Genomic DNA, 16,481 nt, shown 5'->3' with positions numbered 1-16,481 from the left:
CAAGAATATTCAAACAACAAAGGGGGTGAGGATATACTCTATGAGTTGGATAAGATAAGGCAGGTAAAATTGTCAGTCAAAAGCTATGTTGATAAAATCAAGGAGCTAACTAGACAACTGTAGAAACCACCATCCAAAAAGTGGCTGCGAGCATGGTTTTTGAATGGGTTTCACAGTAAGCAGGAGGTGCCGGCGTCAACCAATAAATTCAATGATTTGGTGCAGCGGGCCCTGAAGCTTGAACAACAAGCTAAGAAGGAAAAGAGTCATAAGAAGAGGAGGTCTAATAGTAGCAGTACTTCTACTGAAGATTCTGAGTCCAGAAGAGCCTCCCGTAGCTCTGAAAGTAGTTCATATGAAAGTACCAAAGATAAAACTAAGAAAGGATCTTGGTCTAGGAAGATTGAAGAGAGGGTTTGGCAAATTGCTGAAATTAGCTAGACCAGACAGCCGATAAGAAGAACGGAAACCTGGTGTTCAAAGCGTAAATCTAAAGACCATGTTTTAGACAAACGTCCACAATGTACTTATTGTAAATCCTATGGCCATTTATGGAACAAATGTGGTATTCGAATCATCATTTTAAGAAGGGAAAATATTTATCAATGGTAGCATTCACCAATGTTGAACCAGTAAGAGTAGAAACTACCAGTGTTTCTCAAGAGGAGAAACTAGGTGCAAGTGGTACTGAAGCAGGTCGCGGTAGATACCAAGTGGGTACCAGCCAAGGCCGAGGTCATGGTAATTTTCAGAATCAAAGCCTGAATTGTTATACATGTGGTAAGTATGGGCATTTTGCGGTTCACTGTCCAAAAACACCTGAAGCTATGGATATCAGGATGAAGGTTCCAGAATCGGTTCCTGTATGAGCAGTTACACGAAGAAAAGGGGTGGTGATTGAGGAAATCCTAGAGATTTGAGAAAAACAAGTCACTATTGAAAGCAGAAAATGGGCTCAATAGAGAGAGGTATGGAAGGCCAAGGGTAAAGAAAAGGTCATTGATGAATGGCAGGAGCAGAGAGAACTAGTGGGGAAAATCAGAGAGGATCTAGCGAAGAAGTTGCCAAAGCAGCCAGAGAGTTTTGAAGCACGGGTCATTCAAAAGATACCAGCCCAATCTATTGAGACAGATCACCGGCATACCTGAGACCATGTTGACTGCAGTACAAGGGTTGATTGAATAGTTGGGAGTTGATAGAGGAGCTAAAAGCACTAAAATAAAGGAATGGCATTGTGAAGATATTACCAGTTCTTCAAGCTCCGACAACAACTCTAACCATGAGAAAGAGGAAATTTATGTCAAAATCTATGACAGAATCAGAAACTCACTGTGGAGTTGGAAGACATTAGAAGAACTTTTCCTGAGGCAACAAAATTCATCAGACAGACAAAAGGCTGAGGTAGAGGCCAGGACACTTGACTTGACGGTTGTCAGAGATGATGAAGTTTCGCTAAATCAAGTATATTACAAAGTTTGGAAACAATGGGAACCACTTTCAAGTGTCATTCTGGATGTAGGAGCAAGAGTAAACATCATGGGAGTACATCTTCAGCAGAGGATGGGCATCACAAACCTGAAGCCAACACCTTTCAAAGTGCGGATGGCAGATCATCGAGTAGTGCAAGCTATTGGTATGATCGAGAATATGCAGATGAGAGTGGGCAAGGAGAAGTTCAAGGAAAATTTTATAGTTCTCGATGTGCAAGGAGCATATGGAACGCTACTAGGGCGCCCATGCCTGCGAACGGCACAGGCTATTTGTGACTATGCTAATCAGATTTTGACCATACAGGGGGCCGGTAGCAAAATCCAGATTCAGACAGATAACACCAGAAGTTAGAAAAAGAAACTGAGACCCAATGAGCTCTGCCAGAAGTACAAGGTGAAGGAAATTGAGAAAATGTTGGCACCAGCTATGAATATTTTTCCATTAACAGAGATAGATCTCAATGCAGTCTTAATAAACAAAGATGAAGCTGAAAAACAAAAGAAACAATTTCATGAACAATTTACTGAACTAAATTCAGGAGAACATTCACTGAGATTAACTGAAAGACTAGAAGAACCGGTTGAGTTCAACACACCAGCAGGACTAGTATGCTCTGGAGTAGCTACTGGAAATCAAAATGATAATTTCAAAGCTTAGAGGATAGTCCGGGGATTATGCTGAGGAGTCAACCAAGAGAAAGGGTGGAGGGCCTAACTGGTTGCTTCTAGATGATCAGGAGATAGAGGAATGGAATTTAGTGTCTGAAGAAAAGCCTAGAATGATCAAGGTAAATAAACATCTGAATCCTATGATGAAAGAGAGGGCACAACATATGTTCCAGCACTATAAAGATGTGTTTGCATGGGAGCATACTGATCTAAAAGGGGTGGATCTAGAGGTCTGTCAACACAGAATACCACTGAAAACCGATGCCAGGCCAGTACGACTGCAGCGCTATCGAATGAATCCGAATTATGATAAGAAGGTCAAAGAAGAGATTGACAACCTTCTCAGCTGGGTCCATCACCGAAGTGGCCAGTAGCAATTGGTTGTTTTCTATTGTAGTTGTTCCCAAGAATAATGGAAAGTTGAGAGTATGTGTAGATTATAGGAAACTCAACGCTCAAACCATCAAGGATCCGTTCCCATTACCCTTCACAGATATGTTACTTGATTAGATTGCAGGATAGGAGATGTATAGCTTTATGGATGGATATAGTGGCTATAACCACTTACAAATCGGTCCTGATAGGTAAAAGACCACTTTCATCACGGACTGGGGAGCATTTATGTATTTGGTAATGCCATTTGGCCTTTGCAATGCACTAGCAACTTTTTAGAGATGTATGATGGAAATTTTTAGTGAATTTCTTCATCAATTCCTTGCCATATTCATGGATGATTTCACTGTATATTTAGTCCAGGAACAACATTTACTATTCCTAGAAATGGTTTTAAAGAACTATCAAGAGAAGAGGATTTGTCTGATTCCATTCAAATCTGTTTTTCTAGTCTGGAAAGGACAACTACCAGGACATGTGGTATCCCGCAATGGAATAGAAATGACCAACGACAAGATCTAGTGCATTCAACAGGCCAAGCCACCCAAGAATGCATCTGAGTTAAGTTCTTTCTTTGGATATATTAACTTTTATAGAAGATTTGTGCATAAATTTGCCTTCCAAGCTTTACCACTGTATGAGCTCACAAAGAAAACCAGCAAGTTCAATTGGACTGCTGAGTGTGAGGAAAGTTTCTAGAACTTAAAAAGTGCTATCATCAGTAAACCAGTTCTTCGCCAACCGAATTGGGATGTCATCTTCCATGTACATGTGGATGCTTCGGGACTGGCGATGGGGGCGATATTAGCCCAACAAGATGGAAGGACTGACTATCTTGTATACTTTGACAGTCACAGATTCAGCCAGGCTGATTAGGGTTATAGAACCACTGAACGAGAGGCTAGGGATGGTTTTTAGTGCTACGAAATTCAGGCATTATTTGCTACGAAAATTGTTTCATTTCTATGTGGATCATCACGCCTTATTATTCTTGATTAATAAAGTCATTATTCAAAGGAGGCTAATATGGTGGATGATGTTTCTTATGGAGTTTGAATTCTGAATTTTTCATAAACCTGGCAAGAACCAGTGTGGTGCTGATTTCCCCTCTAGGAGTATGGAGGGCTGTTCTGAAGTTTCTTTAACAGACGAACTAGTGGATGCTGAATTATTTCAGCTAGAAGCGGTAGAATCAATTGATCCTGAATTATATGAAGTATATCATTTTCTTTCTCAGGGTAGTTTCCCATATGATTGGAAGCAGAACCAAAAGAAGGCTTTGATTATCAAAAGCTTAAAGTTTACCATCATTAGGGTCTCACTCTACAGATTAGGTGTTGATGGGATTCTTCGTCGATGTGTGCCTATGGAGGGCAGATTGCAAGTTATTTCAGAAGCACATAATGGGAAATATGGTGGACACTTTTCTATTGATATTACTTTCAAGAAGATTTTGCAGTCTGGGTTATGGTGGCAAAAATTGATATCTGTCAGAAGATTTTGCAAAACCTGTGACATATGCCAAAGAATGGGTAGACCCACAACATCAGACATGACTCCTTTAACACTAGTACATCCACTAGGTGTTTTCATGAAATGGGGTTTGGATTTATGGTACCTTTAAAGAAGGTTACTCCTAGGAAGAACAGGTATATCTTGATGGCTACCTGTTATGTAACCAAGTGGGTAGAAGCTAAGGTTCTTTTTGACAATACAACAAAATCTACTGCAAGGTTTTTATTCGAGAATATTGTATGCCGCTATGGATTTCTTGTGGAGATTGTGTCAGACAAGGGACACAATTCATAAATGACACTATGGATATCCTCATGGATATGATTTCAATGAAGAATCGGAAATCCACACCATATTATCCTAGATGCAATGGGTAGGCCGAAAGCAGGAACAAGACCATTAAGACTATCCTGACCAAGATTGTGTAGAAAAAGCCAGAACAATGGGACTTGGAGCTTCAAACTGCTCTATGGGCATATAGAACAGCTTATAAGGTCACGACGGGGTTAACACCATTCAAAATGGTGTATGGCAGTGAAGTTGTTGTCCCTATGGAATTCGCTATACCCAGTCTGAGAATGGTTGTAGAGTATGGTTTAGATTTTAATCACATTCTGAAGAACATACTGGAAGAGCTAACCCAATTAGATGAGCTAAGACAGAGGGCTATGTTGGAACAAGAAATTGTTCAGCAAAGAAGGAAACACTGGCATGACAGACCAATTAAGGTTCGAGAGTTTCAGAAAGGCGATCTGATTCTATTATATCAGTCCAAATTAGACCCTAAGAAATCAAACTTAAAGATAGCCTGGGCAAGACCATTTGAAGTTGATTGGGTGTTCTCAAATGGCATAGTACGGTTGAAAGATCTGTCTGGATTATTGTTGCCAGGGGTATATAATGGAGCTAAAATCAAGCTTTATTATTAAAAATCCAGGGGAACGAGCATTGATGGTCTGGGAGCTGAAGGCCAGGCAAATCCGGGATCAGCTATTTTAGCACTTATCCATGTACAACCAGTTCCGAAAATAGTCAAAAAGTCAGAATACCACCAATGTGATAAAATCCTATTCAAACCAAAACCAAAAAAGTATGTACACCAATATCAGTTTTTGGGGGACCAACGGTCAGATGGAATATTGGTAGTAATCATTTCAAAGAAGAGTGAAATTCTTGTCCAATGCATGACTGCCACATCACTTGCGGTGCATAGAACTCTAGGAACGGTAAGTGGTGGAGCTTTTATGGCGCGAACGCGTATAAGAGTAAGGCGAGTAAGCGTTTTTTCTCGCAAATCTCTTGTACGACGTTTACCTTCTGTTGTCCATTCCTCATTGCCAAGCTCCGTAGCTTCTTCACTGCTGCCACAAACCTCTTCTTCTGAGGAGACTGTGGATTGTCGCTTATCCTTGAGAGCCACACCTGGATACGTGTTTGCCGAATCAAGTAAGTCATCTTCTTCTGTGTCTACTGCTTCATTGTCCTCAAGATGTATGGGTAGGAAGAAAATGTTGGAGAAGATGCAGGAGACGATCGATGAAACCCAAGCCCTTATTACTACTGCAAAGACAACTCTTCCACTCATTTCTCATAGTAAGATTTAGCGTTATGTGTTTACTGAGCAAGCCAAGTCTTTGATCCAACTATGGTATTTGGGTGTGGTTGTGCAAGCCACAAGGATTGAGTTTGACATAGCCATCATAAGGCAAGTCCTGGATTCTTTTAATGCTGAAGATGGAAGTGGCGTGGTCTATGGCAAAAAAGTGACAGTTACTCTAGAGAACAATGCTTTTTCTTTCCAAATGCCAAATGAGCCAAAGCCATTTGTGGCAACCGCAGAGCAGATCACTGCAGCTTTAAAGGAAGATGACACTGCCAAAAGGAGACGAAAAGCGAGTGTGCAAGGGATTCCAATAGTAGGTCTGGACGTTCCTGGTGCTTACCGATTTGTGGTTGAAGTTGTGAGCCTAAAAAATAATCCGACATATGTGTCAGAGAAACTCTTTGCTATGATTTTGGCAAAGAGATTGGATTCTAAAGTCGATATCAACCTCTGTCAAATATTGTTGCATAATGTACTTCAATAAACTGCCAAGCTGAAGTCTCAAAGTGTATTCAAGGCTTGGTATGTTTGGCAGTTTCTGTATTGGGTGACTTCTCCAAATGCCCATGATTAGGTAAGAATGGCTTGGAGCCAGAAGCCATTCCCAGTATCTTAGACTGTGGAATTATCATCTGATAAAGAAGCCCCAAAAAGCCATTCAATTCCCATTGGACAAAAGAGAAAGGCTATACAAGAGGAAGCTGGCAATTCAAAGAGGCCAAGGATGACACTGACCAAAAGCACGGTTCTCTTGAAGCAGTTAGAAAGTCAAATCAAAACATTGTCTAATGAAAAGACTTCAGCTAGTTAGACTAAACAACACACTGTCCAAACCACTGGTGGAGTTAACCAGCCAGCAGGCCAGATTTCAGCAACCACCAGTACTGGACAAGACAATCAGAAAGGGCAAGTCCTGATCAGCCAGCATACCAGACTGATAAGGGCAAAGGATCAATATCTATAGGTCCATTTGGTAGAGTTTCTGTCCCATACAGTGAAGCAGTCCTACTATTGACAAAGAAAGATAGGTTACAGTAGATGTAGACTCATCCTCTCAAGGGACACCTAGTTTTGCAAAAATCTGATTATTTTGCATTACCCTACTTGGCTCTTGTCCACCGTTTATGAGCCAACCAACTATGATCCAACAACAGTTAAGGATGGTTGTTATGTGCTTATTCAGTCATCATGGAACACTATTGTCAATTGCATGGGACAAATGCTCGATACTGCAGGGTTAGAAGATGAACTAACTAAGGTAAAGACTGAACTAAGGGAGACTGAGGAGTAGATTGAAAAGCTCGAGCAAGGGAGAGCAGCCCAGAACTTGCACCACAGTATCTTTGAAGCTCAGTCAGCTAGGACTATTCAACAGTTTCAAAGTAAGCTTGACAAGATGGAGTCTGAGATATGGACCATACGGAAAGAAAAGGCAGAAGTTGAAAGAATTTCTGATAGGTTTGACACTATGCTCAAAATGAAGAGAGTTGAGTTCAACTCCTTACTGTCTAGCCACATTGCTCTGAAGGCCACATTAACAGAAAGGTATATCTATAATAATCTGGCCGAGATCTTGAATCCACAAGAGAATGTTGTTTTTGACATGGATAACTTGAGGGCTCTTATGGAGACAATGCAGAGTGATTTGCAAGATAAATTTTTTGAATATAACAGTGCTCTGACAAATCAAGCTATCCTTGATTATATTGAACACCAGAAGGATGATGATAAGGAGGAAGAAGAAGTAGAGAAGGAGGATGAACCAGAAGAAGAGCATAATGATGATGATGACGACTCTCCTCCATCTCCACCTTTAGAACCTGTTTACTGGTGGTGCAGGGACAACAAGAGGAAATGATCAGTCTCACATAGACCAAACAGACCACCATGAAGGGCAGCAGTCGAGCGATCAGCAGCAACTGGGAAAGCAACAACTGAGCAACAGTGGAAAATCAATAGCACACTAGTCACAACATAGTTGGGATGCTAAAGAGAAAGACAAAGCTATGAGACTGAGGGTTTAGCAGGTGATGAGAACATTCATTATAGCTCATCATGCTGAATAAGATATTAAGACATCAGCAGGCTCCTATAAACAGGCGGTATTTGGAGGATGATGATCTTATTTCTGATCTAGAGCGATTTCCTTGGCGCCAGGGAAATGATTGAGCATTGGAAATCAACTACTTTCCATGATCAAGAGGTTTGTCAACTGCCTGAGCATCCCAATACAATACAGCTGTTAGAAAGGGTGCCTAAATGGATACTGATTGCTGAAGAGAGAGTATCTAATCCACATTGGCAACGAAATTCTACTACAGATTTTTGTTCCCTAGCTATGGAATTAGAACTTTTGCTAGGGAACAAGCCAACGTGTAGATGCATGAAGGATGTCAGGAGTCAATTAAGAGAAGTCTTAGTGCAAATGCAGATCGCTAGGGGAGTTCTGGATCAAAGAGTGTGAGCTATTCTTGAAGATCAGATTGCCACCAGCAAGGGACCTCAAACTCGAATCTCAGTAGGAGAACATGCAACTGCTCTCCGGTGGCTGTTTTAGTTGGTTAAAGTAACCAGAAAGATGATGCAGCAAGAGAACCAGGCTGTCCTTAACTTCTTGGAATTTGTGCATGATTCTCCAGTTCTCTTGTATGCTTTACCAACAAGAGAGGCAAAGTTGCCAAGATTTTTTCTAGCACTCTATCCTCAACACAGAGAACCAGTAGATCGGCTCACATACTTCAAGATTACTGATGATCTTCAGGATTGATATGAGCGTTCGACTGTGGAATGGAAAACCTGACAAACACTATTTAACGACGCTCTCCAAGAGCTAAGAGATGAGGTGCAGAGGATCAAACTGTGTATGGGCCAGTGGAAAATTCAGCTCAGAGGCCTCACTAAGATCACCAAGCAACTTCTGCAACTCACTGTCGAGTCCTCTAAAGTGCCTAAAAAGTACATTACGGCTAAACTAGGCCTAGGAACACAATACAGAGATATGGTTGAGATCCTTTCTGAAGCTCGGATCAAAGCCAATCAGCCTCTTTCAAAAGGATGGATCCATACAGCCTCGCATTGTCACAAACTGGCCAGAACTCAGCTCACCAAAGGCAGACGCACACTCTATGATCCCGACACCAAAAATTATCATCCTCTTATGCCTTATGAAATCGAGATATCCATAAAAAGGTGGGATCAGCTTGAGCAGGAGGCCAATTACACGTTCATTCAGAAGGAGAATGCTGACACTCAGACTTCTCAGATACCATATAAATAGAACCCATTACATTGTAATCGGGTTGGCATTTGTCAGCTATGCTTAGCTTTTGATTTATAATCCTTAGTTCATGAGCTGTTCCTGAGCTACATTATCTCCACCTATAATCTTTCATTTGTAATCCTAAACATAGCAGTCCAGTGTACTTCAGCCATGCAAAGTACTCATTCTAGCTGAATCTGAATCTGAATCTGAACATCATTCTGAGTACTTCAGTCTGTTTGTCATTTCAGTAATGTATTCCAGTTCAGTTTCTATTTCCTTTTCCAGTTCTACTGTTTGAACTAACACATCACCAGTAGCTATAAACATCTAACACTAGAATCAGCTATCTACAGAGATCAACTCCAATTCCAACCACCTTATGACATGGAAGGTAGGGTAGCCCTTGTCGAGCCCCACAACAAAATGGAAGTTGCCTGTATAAGCGGTTTGAGGTATTGCTGCTCCTAAAAAGCACACCCATCTTTTGCTTCTGAAACATTGGGTATTATATTCTCCTTACCAATATTTGGAGGTTTTTGCTACCAAAATCCTGTGCTAGTTGCAAATTTCTACGGCCCTCTTGCGGCCCTGTTTGTGAAGATACCGAGGATGAAGCTATAAGAAGGAAAAATTGTAGCATGCAAGAGACCCCCCATCTCGAGCCCTACTTGCAAGCATGCGGATGATGACTCATGCCGCACTTGTGAGTGCACTGGCAATTGCGTATATATGCAGTCACAAACAAACAACACAATGATCCTTAGTAAGCGTCTTGTTTGAAAAGAGAGAAAGAGTGGGGCTTCTTTGATTGCACTTCCTTCCAAACCCTAGTCTTCATGGCATCTATGGTTTAACTCCTTCATATAGTTTTTTTTGAGTTCTCTCACAAACTCTCACAGCCATAAGCCCGGTGCTTTCCCAGCAAGATCACAAATTTCTCGACATATTTTTGGTGAACCCGACGCGAACAAGCCGGGATGAGAGTACATAAAGATGGCTAGCAAAGTGGAGCAGCTATATGCTGAAATGAAAGAGCTTGCAGACAGATGCAAATGCCTTGAAGAAGAAGACCGGATTCAAAAAGCGATTGAAAGCGCTAGGCAATCCGTATATAACGAGCTTAATATACTCGAAGGCTATGATCCAGAAGGATATCTTGAGTGCTATGTGACTGAGATGAGGCTTCAAGCAATTCCAGAAGCTCGGATGATTGCAACATTTGTTGAACTTGTGAGTGATGATTTGAAGCACAAAGTTCAAGACTATGCAAGTGTATATGCAAGCAACTGGGGTGAGTTTTCTACAGCTATAACATAGGTATGCTTGGAACATCAAGACCAAGAGATGGAGCAGAGTGGAAGTGGATGTGACCAGCTAGATTTGGTGTCTCCTGTAAGCCATGCAAGTATCAACACATCCATACAGGCTAATTTAGAAGCAGTACTAGATGCATATCTTTTGCAAGATGCAAGTTTATTGTATGCAGATGAAGCACACATAGTGGAAGCTATTTATGCACATTTGGGTCTTGTAACCTTGTTATCTCAAGATAATGACTCTCATGATGCTATCCAAGTGCCTGAAACGGCTCAAAGCGACTTAGATGATGATGCAAACTCGCCGGCTATGATAGATGATTTGGACGCTCCTTTTGATTCGTTTGAAGATGCACATGAGTGTATATACAAGGATGATGATGCTATGGTTTTGACAGAGGATGTGAAGGGAAAACATGTGGAAGACGGCTATATTAGTGATGTGCTACAATCTACTTTTGAGTAGATCCAGGACATTAGGAAAAAAATGGACTCTCCATGGGCCTTGTAAGAATCCCTAATTTCAAGGAAGCTTGCAATTGCCAAGATTAAGGGGGACAAAGGCTTTGAATGGGGCTATTTTGGTAGGGTCACCTCCACCTTTGACCCCTAAAAAGGTAGGGGGAAGGGGGGGGGGGGGGGGTAACCATTTAAAAATTAGGGAAGGGGGGGGTAAACCATTTGAAAAGTAGGGGGGTAGGGGGTCTTCTCTCTCTAGCTTTTTGGCCAACTTGTAAGTGGCCTCTTAACTCTCCCATGCCACCTAAGCAAATCCGTGGGTCAAAGAGGTTAAAAAAATGACTTTTTTCAAAAACTTTCAAAAAAACTCTATTCCCCCCTAAAAAGTACCCTCAACATATATACATATTTAAAAAAAGATTTTTAAGTTAAATTACTCATAATTCAACATTTTTTGACTCCCTCCAAAACTTTTAGGAAATTTCCCCCAAACTTGAAAACTTTCCCTCCTAATCTAAGCTCCTCTCCTACACCCATCCCCCTTGCACCTGCACCTGCTGCTGCACCTACACACCCATCTCTCCATCCTTCAAGCTCCATCTCTCCATCCTACAAGCTCTATCTCTCCATCCTTCAAGCTCCATCTCTCCATTCTGCAATGCCTCTTGACGACGTGACCAATGTCCCAGCAAGCTCTTCACGCAGTAGGTCGCCAGGGCTTTTCCTACGCCTACCTCAAGAGTCTGTTCCGACAAAGAAAACATGCTTGGGTACATTACCTTCAGCCAACAAATGCCGCGCTCAAAGGGAGAAGAATGTGGATCTCTGGATAGACGGATGCTTGTATCCAAAGGATCCTTCTCTCAATGTTCATTCGTCTTTTACAAAAATTCCATCACTGTTGCAATACGTTGGAAATGGAGAGCAAGGTTTGTTGGGCTACTACAAGAGAATCAACAAACACGAGATTGCGCGGTCCGAGATCTACTTGCGTCATTGGCAGTTGCTCAATGGGAGTTTCCACAATCTTCAAGATCAGATGCAAACAACAAATAGTGCGCTTGAGGAGGCAAAGAGCACCATCACAACCAAGGAAAATGTAATTAAAAAGCTTGAGGATACTCTTTCACACATGAAGAGTACTGCCATGGGACGAATCCCAAACTCCGAGCGAACTTTTTCGAGCGATGATAAAATCGAGCGAGTTAATGAGAGACACTTTATCATTAATTGGAGGCCTTCTTGTCCAATCAATGTTTGATGCTCAATAAGAGATGCTACCTCAAACCCCTAAAAGAGGGTTTTTTAATAGAAAAAAACTCCCTAAAGAATTACAAAAAGAGAGATATATTTTTTTGGCAAAACTCACAAAAGTGAGAAATATTGTATTAAAAATAACCAAAAAAAATACAAGACTTACCTTGCTCACAAGCCGAGCTAGGATACCATAGCAGGTAGCCATACATCAAGCACAAAAATTACCAAAATTATACATCAAGTTCGTGAACCGCCATCAACAACAAACCCGATCGAAGAGGGGAGTCCATCGTTGACAAAACAAGAGCAAACCGACACCACATTATTCCGACATGGCGGGGCTCGTAATCCCCATCACCGAGAGGCCAGTCTTAGGATGCCACTACTACTAATAGCCGTGCCACATTCACCATAGTGCCCAAAACTTGGGACCAAACCAATGACAACAAGATCAAATCCGTCGAGTAGCCGACAAAGAAGCAAGAGTCTCCAATACATACACCGAGTTGTACACGAGCAGGTAAGAGACCGCAACATAAACAAAATCTTCTAGTACATAAATAAATCGGATAAGCTATCGACAAATCGAATACGTCCACCATCATCGCTAGCTTTGCAAACTACCCCCCCCCCCCCTCTTCCTCTCCTCACTTTGTGTTCACTACAAAAACACAATTTTAAAAAAGAAAAAGTCTTCTTAAAGGACTATAAAAAAAGAGAGAGTTTTTTTAAAAAAAAACCTCCCTAAAGGATATGCGCCGGCGCAGATCCCTTTAGTAAGGTTTTTTTTTCTAAAAACTTTCTTTTGTTATAGTCCTTTAGAGAGGCTTTAAAATAAAAAATAAAATGTGTTCTTGTAGTGCTAAGTGAACACAAAGTGAATAGGGAATACCCATGTTTTTTTATGGCGAATATGAAGAGGTGCTCCTTTATTTTAAAAGGGAAGTTGTGTTTAACTTAAATGGAAGGCCTAAGCTGCCAATTATTGCGCAATGCAAGGAAGGTAGGTGTTGAGATGTGGCACATGTAAGGGAGGTTAAACAGGCCATGCTTTTTTTAATATGCATGGGTTTGTGGAGCCAACAAGCATCTAATTGTGGTCGACTGTCTGAGGGAGAAATGCTTTGTGGATCCGCGATTGGTGATATGCTCGATCATCGTCGTCTGATGAAACAACGTGCATATTATTTAGAAGGCTTAAATCTCCAACTCCATCTTCGATGGAATCTGAGGAGACTCTAGCTAATGAGTGGAGACTGAATAGGCGGGTATCCCATTTTGTTTGATAAAAAGTGAATGGTGAAGTTAATGAATCTTGGGGTGATGCCGAGCCATGTTCGATGGGGAGAAAATGGAAAGACGACAAACGTCGAACATGTAGGTGGGGTCGTAGGTCGGACCGATACACACAAGTGGCGGGTAGGGACGGAGAAATTTACTTGTCAAAAAGAAAGTGCTTGAGGTACGGTAACTATCTCTCTCTATGTGTACTAAATGCAAAAGTGAATACACCTTTTTTTTAAAGCTCTTCAATGTGCTTTAAAAAAATTCTCCCTGAAAGGGTTGCACGTCCGGCACACCCTTTGAGGACGTTTATAAGAGAGAGAGAGAGAGAGAGAGAGAGAGAGAGAGAGAGAGTAGGGCTAGAAAAATACATTGACGAAGGAAATTTGGAATGGCGGCCTCTACACCAAAACAAACTCCATTGCGCCACAAGGGAAATGAGATAAGGGCACCACCTAGTCTTGGAAGCGTGGGCTAGGACCGCTACACAAAGAGAGAGAGAGAGAGAGAGAGAGAGAGAGAGAGAGAGAGAGAGAGAGAGAGAGATCACTATGAATGAAGCATTAACCTTAGTGTGTGTACAAGGAATGGATGACTTCAAACACTCCCAACACAAATAGCATGTAGATTACCAAACAACCACTCAAGGATTAGCCAAGATCACATCAAGCACTCTCACACATATATAAAAGATTTCTCTTAATTAACATAAGTAAGAGAAGGAGAGACTACTAGCATGAAACAATTTGCACTCTAGAATGTGCAAGAATAGAGTGAATGAATGAGCTTATGGGCTCATGGTGAGTGATACAAAGACTCAATGGGGCTGAGGGAGGCTTGAAATTACAAAGGGGAAGGCCTCTTTATATAGGGAAGAGAGTGATTAGGAGTGAGGTTAAGATCCAAGTGTAATTTGTACAAATGAAGCTTAATTAGGGACATTCAACCAATGAAGAAGCTCCTTCCAAGTGATTTGTTGACCAATTAGCTCCATCATCACTTGTGTTGTCTTCACTCCTTCCTCCATAGCTTGAGTCCAAGAGCTTCCTTATTTTAAAATGTAAAGAATCTACATAAAATCAATACATATCTAGTAATAATAGAAAGGGGTTGAATGAGAACTTATGAATTACAAAAAGATTAAGCATGACTTGAGAGGTGATTAGAAGAGGAATTTTGATGGGTTTTTTGAGCTTGAGAGAGAGGAGGAAGGAGAGGAGGGTGAGAAGACTAATGGCTGATTTTTAGAGAAGGTCTCAATGTGGAAAAGGAAGGGTGTGTGTGTGTAAAGGTAGAGGGGGTGGTCTCCACCACAGTTGAAAAACTGGCGTCTGCCATTTTGGCCATATCTCCTAGACCGTAGATGCAAAAATTATAAAAAAAATATGGCCGAAATCTCCAGCTCATCAGCTACAACTTTGATGAAGACAACTTTTCTTGGATCGGAGTGGAAGTATTTTTTAAAAATTCAGAAAAATCATGTGTCTGGTTCCTTCCTTTACCAAGTCTTCCACTTGGGTCCCATTTGTTTGAATCATCATATGGCTCCAAAGCCATGATGATATGAGCCACTCATGACCCTTGAATCATGGGTGCATGGCTCCACAACCACATCATATCTTTTTTTTTCACATTTACATATTTTCCCTTCCCTTTACCACTAGGTTCTCCCTCTACCTTTCACCTCCGGTGAACTAGTCAAGAAAAAATTCCTATCAAATCATTTTTTTTTAATTTTTCCAAGAGGCTGTTCTCACTCTTTCTTTTATTGTAAGCCTCTAGAAGCAAGGAAAACCAACAAAATATAATAAACAGAAATTTGTGATAGGCTCGGATCAACATTTTCTCTAACCGATGAAAATAAGGGCAAACTTGGATTGCTCTCAATTCTTAGGTGAAAAATTGAATCTTTTTCCGGTAATGACACTAAAGCTTGTGTAATTTTTTTGCTTTTTCTCTCTTAAAGCCATTTGAAACTTTGACTTTTGTAAAGGCAAGCTCAAAATATAGCCGAGATTTTGTAATTTCAACATTTAAAATACATTGGACCCCGGTTTTTTCTAACATTGAGAGAAAATCTCACTTATTTCTTTTCAATTTCTATACACATCAAAGTTTTTTTTTTTTTTTAAAGGTCCACTTAATTTCGTATTAAGGAATGGCTTCCAAGTCCCTTGTCACACAAGGGCACCTGTCGCACCCTTTTGAAAATGGTTATTAACTCTATTGTCACATTGGAGTTGAAAACAAAAGTTGCACATTTTTCTCAAGGGAGTAGCCCAAGTGGTTAAACCTCCGGTTTAGATGCTATCTCTGAAGGTTCAACGCCTCTAAAATGAACTCCCACGTGTACTTTGTGTTCTTTGCCACTACTTTGAAAACTCGGCCAAGGGTGCAAGGCCATCCCTTTGACAAGGGATGGAGCTAAATTTTTCCTTTTCATCTGCAAATGATTGGCTACCACCTCTGCGTGGCCTTTGCTTCCCTACCCTAGTGTGACATAGACATAAGACAAATTGCTCTTTTCATTCAAGAGTACTGTGAACTCTCTCTCTCTCTCTCTCTCTCTCTCTCTCTCTCTCTCTCTCTCTCTCTCTCGCATGGAGAAGAGGGCTCAACAACTAGGCCCATGCCATATAAATATTCGCTCGGATTTTGGTTCGCTCGAAAAATGTCGCTCGGTGTATGGTAAGACTCCTACCATGGGTGATAGGGTGAGAAATGAGAGTTGTCCGAAATTCAGACTCTTGCACCACGTGGAGGTGCAAGAAAACGAAGGGTGACAGCTATAAGGTAACATGTTCTGTCCCTCATGTTGTTTAAGTCTAATACCGCTCATCATTGTTGTTTTGGGCAATAGGAACTTCGTCCAAGAAACGTGCGGCGGTGAGAATGCTTGAGCTAGGGATACTTTACTTCGTTCTTGTTTCAACAAAGAGGATTTTATTGGGATGCTTGATGCTCGAGAGGCAAAACACTTGAAAGACGCAATCACTAAGAGAGTTCTTAGTGATTTTTATAATATTGTCACTGATCTAGATGTTCAAGATATTTGTGATGTTGTCGGGATTAGTACGAAGGGCTATCAAGCAATACATCAAGTGTTAAAAGATGCAGTTGAGATCCACCTCAAGAGAGCTTCAACTCAATTTGCACCTCATTGTAAATTTTCATGGTTTAGCTATCCCATGCATATGTCATGTTTACGTTTATGTGATCATTATGTTTAACTA

The sequence above is a fragment of the Adiantum capillus-veneris genome, chromosome 20 (assembly GCF_014529385.1).
Source record: "Adiantum capillus-veneris isolate H3 chromosome 20, ASM1452938v2, whole genome shotgun sequence".
NCBI lineage: Eukaryota > Viridiplantae > Streptophyta > Polypodiopsida > Polypodiales > Pteridaceae > Adiantum > Adiantum capillus-veneris.
Note: the sequence above shows the minus strand (reverse complement) of the source record.